Source organism: Coturnix japonica, chromosome W (genome assembly GCF_054131305.1).
Source record: "Coturnix japonica strain WE chromosome W, WE-NBRP24, whole genome shotgun sequence".
Classification (NCBI taxonomy): domain Eukaryota; kingdom Metazoa; phylum Chordata; class Aves; order Galliformes; family Phasianidae; genus Coturnix; species Coturnix japonica.
In genome coordinates this window covers 29,145,217-29,149,013 of record NC_140701.1, presented here as the reverse complement: position 1 = coordinate 29,149,013, position 3,797 = coordinate 29,145,217, and the positions used below count along the sequence as shown (strand labels likewise).

The following is a 3,797-nucleotide window of genomic DNA, read 5'->3' as shown; positions in this document are numbered from 1 at the left end:
TCAAAATCCTGCAAAATTTGAGTCACTGTTTTGGTGGGTGACAATCAACAAGAACGTAGATTGGGTTAACTACATATGCAATATACAAAAGTGCAATTAAGAGAATAGCAGAACAGCTAGCCACACACCAGAAAAAGAATGATCTAGCAGGAGAGAAATCCTGCTAGATTAAAGAAAAGGGGGGAATGAACAGTGAAGCAGAAAACAGATGCTCTGCTGGAATTCAGAATAAAGGGGGGGCTACAAGGGGGATAGTTAAAGGTAGTTTACAGAAAATGATTTAGTTAGTTAGAATAACAAGGAATGGAGACAATGGGTCTGGGAGAGCAGGAAGGATGCAGATAAGGAGTGAGAACTCCCTGAGACACCTGGCAAGGAGGGGATTAGGTGTTGTAAATATCAAAAGAGGAGTTGCATCTCCCTGACAAGATGGGCGATAACAAGAGGGGGTCTGCATGATAAAGAATATGTATCAGAATTACGGGAAATCAATGACTATGCATGAGGTGTACCTATATCTGTATCACGGTTTTACAAGTCGGTGTGCAAGTTTGGAGGAGCTATCCCCCTTGCACCCAGCGCTGTGCAACTCTGGAATAAACATACCTGCTTTATAACCCATTTCTGGATTATAGAGTTTGATTCCGCAAGTCAGTTCAACAAGACCAAATGCCGGGTCCTACACTTTGGCCACAACAACCCCAGGCGGTGCTATAGGCTTGGGGCGGAGTGGCTGGAAGACTGCGTAGAGGTAATGGACCTGGGGGTACTGATTGATGCTCGGCTGAACACGAGCCGACAGTGTGCCCAGGTGGCCAAGAAGGCCAACAGCATCCTGGCTTGCATCAGGAACGGTGTTGCCAGGAGGAACAGAGAGGTGATTGTCCCCCTGTACTCAGCTCTGGTGAGGCAGCACCTCGAGCGCTGTGTCCAGTTTTGGGCCCCTCACTGCCCCTCCCCAACAGGCCCCAGCCTGGTCTGAGCCATGTGACAGGAAGTGCTTCCTGCAGGCGGCGGAGAGCACTTCCGGGCCATGGCGGGCATGGAGGGGCTGTCAGGGGAGGAGCTCGCAGCGCTGCGGGCACCCAGAGGCAGCTCCCGGGCAGCTCCACGGTCTCGCTGTGCTGCGGAGTCACCCAGCCGGCCCCAAAAGCCTGGAGGCAGAGCCTGAGCCGGCCCCAGCCCGGATCGTGTGGTGCGGCTCCGACCATGCTGGGCTGTGCGGCAGGAAGAGGAAGACGGCCGTTTGTTTGCCAGCCGCTCGCTGGCTGTAAGATCCGGGTGGCGCCGAGGCCCGGTTAAGAAACGGCATGGATGAAGGTTTGTACGGATGGAGTGGGTCTGGATTGCAGTGAGCGGGACGAGTCCGGGCTGCGGTTTGGCGTGGTTTTGTTGGTTGCTTTGAAGGGCTGCCGTCATAGGGCGGAGGGAGGGAGAGGGAGCTTTTTAACAGTGCGGGCAGTCAGGAGCATGTTGCGTTTCTGCCTGCTGTGTTGGCACTGCCGTAAGTCTTTGGGTCCCCAGGGAGGCTCTGCGGTGTCCCGATTCGAAGGCAGGATTCAATTCCTCCGCAGCCCGTCCATCGCAGGCAGATGCTTCTCTCATCTGCTCTTCGGACTCAGCAGTGCCAGGGGTTTCACAGCGCGTGTTGCAGTGGCTGGCAGCCTCCGTGTGTTTTTCTATTGCAAACAGGGTCCCATCATGGAGCCGCATTAGAAGCAGACGTTGGTGTCTTGTGGCAGGAGCAAGGGCAGTGGAAGCACTGCCCAGGGCGGTGATGCCAGCAGCGAGCTGCCAGAGCTGCAGGAGCATTTGAACAATGCTTTGGGAGCTGGGGTTTGCATTTGGGTGTTCCTGTGCGGGGCCAGCAGTTGGACTGGGTGGCCTTGGTGGGCAGTCTGCGTCCCGCACCAGGTCTCTGCCTGTTGGCCTGGTTTTCCCTGGCACGAGAAAGTGCAAAGGGGAGAAGCTGTGTGGGAGCTGGCAGAAGCTGCCCGGGCTGATGTAGGCTGGCCCTGCGGCAGCTGCGCCCCTGGGCACGGAGCCACAGCACCAGCGTGTGCCTGTCCCCTCGGTGCAGCTGAAGTGTTGCTGGGCTCGGTGTGAGCCTCCCACAGCTGTTCTGCTGATAGCTCTGTGTCCCAGATGCTGCCTCCCTGCTCCCGGCTGCCGGCTGCCTGCTTCGTGGCAGGAGGAGATGGAAGTTGAGTCCTGCAATACTTCCCTAGCCCGTCTTTGCCAGCGAGGCTGCCTGAGATGCTCTGGCGAGCAGTGGGGGTGTGATTTTGGGGTTGTTGAATGCAAGGGCTTTCTAAGCCAGGCGAGTAACAAGCAGCCTTGTGGAGGAAGCTCATAGGGAATGAGGTCTTCCCTCAGAGACTCTGAAGCTTTTGTTCAGAACTCAGTTGGTCGTATTTATTGTAGGTGATGTTTGAATGCCCAGAAGTGACCTGCAGGAAGAGGCGCTGGGTGCTGAAATGGAAGCCAGGATTCTGTGTAGCAGCAGGCAGGCGTAGTTAGGTCCCCTTTGGAGCCTGCTGTTGTTGGTACTGACTTCAGGAGATCCCTGAGTGTGCTGCTGTGTGCTGCGTGCCCCAGCCCCAAGGGGGGATTCCCTTGTGGAAGGAGGGGGAGGGTGAAGGAGGCCGACGGCCCTTTTCTCAGGGCCGGCTCTTCTGTGCCCTTTTGCTGGCTGGAGAGAAGGGCTGCCTGCTGGGCACAGGGAGCGCCTTTTAGCTCCCGTGCCGTGCCCTGCCCTCTAGCCCCCTCCTCATCCTATGTGGAACGCCAGTGCCAGCAGTTCAGCCGCCATTTTAGAACCCTCTCCACGTCACCTTGGTCACCGCTGCCGCGCGCAGTGCACTCACATCTGACAGCTGTGACATGTAACAGCCATGTCAGCAGCGAAGAGGGCGAGGGTGGAAGTTTTCCCTGTTTCAGGAGGGAGGATGGAGCTGGAGGCCCCAGAACCGAAGAGGAGGAGGGGGCCCGCCTTGACCATCAGGCAGAGGAGGGGTAAGAGAGCCATTTTTCATCATGCCTGCACCAGCCTGGTGACCACCACCCATGTGGAGCCAATGGAGGTGGATCCGCCTCTGGATGAGCCAATGGAGGTGGATCCACCTGCAGAGGAGCCCATGGAGGTGGATCCACCCGCAGCATAGCTGGCCTGGCACCACACCACCGTGCCAGGCCCTGCGTTGGCACCATTGCAGCTCCACCGTGGCTGGTCCAGGCGCTGAGCTCCTTACCCACTGTGCGGCCCCCGCCCCCGGCATTAGCTGGGTGGCATTTTTGTAACATCTGCTCCTCCTTTGGGCCTCTTCTGCAGCCACGTTCTGTGGGCACCCAGTCCCATCTTTACTCTCTTTGTCCCCGTTCCAGTTATTCTTGTTGGTTTTAGTGTTTAGTTTAGTTTTAGTTAGGTGTAGGTAAGTTGTTCATGTTCTTGAGTTAGGCGTAGGTTATTGTTCATGTTTTAGTGTTAGGAGTAGGTATTGTTGGTGTTTTCCTGTTAGGAGTAGGTTCCTGTTCGTGCTGTAGTGTTAGGAGTAGTTGATTGTTCCCATAGTAGAGTTAGGCATAGGTTACTGTTGGTACTGTAGGGTTAGGCGTGGGTTCCTACCAGCAGCTGGCAGCAAACAGCGCTCGCTCGGTAAGCACACGTCTGCTTTCTCCCCCGGAGCCGTGAGTGCGACTGCCATGAGAGCGGAGGTCTGATGCCATCTGCAAGGGATGGGATTTGCATCTGGTGGCTTTTCCGTTGCAGAATGTCCAGCAGCAGAGAGTGAGTGGCC

General features: G+C 56.3%; 1 pseudogene; it reads left to right on the top strand.

Annotated features, from left to right (window-relative positions):
• Positions 1 to 1,033: 1,033 nt before the first annotated feature.
• On the top strand, positions 1,034 to 3,435 carry LOC146754659 (uncharacterized; annotated as a pseudogene).
• The last annotated feature ends 362 nt before the right edge of the window (positions 3,436 to 3,797 follow it).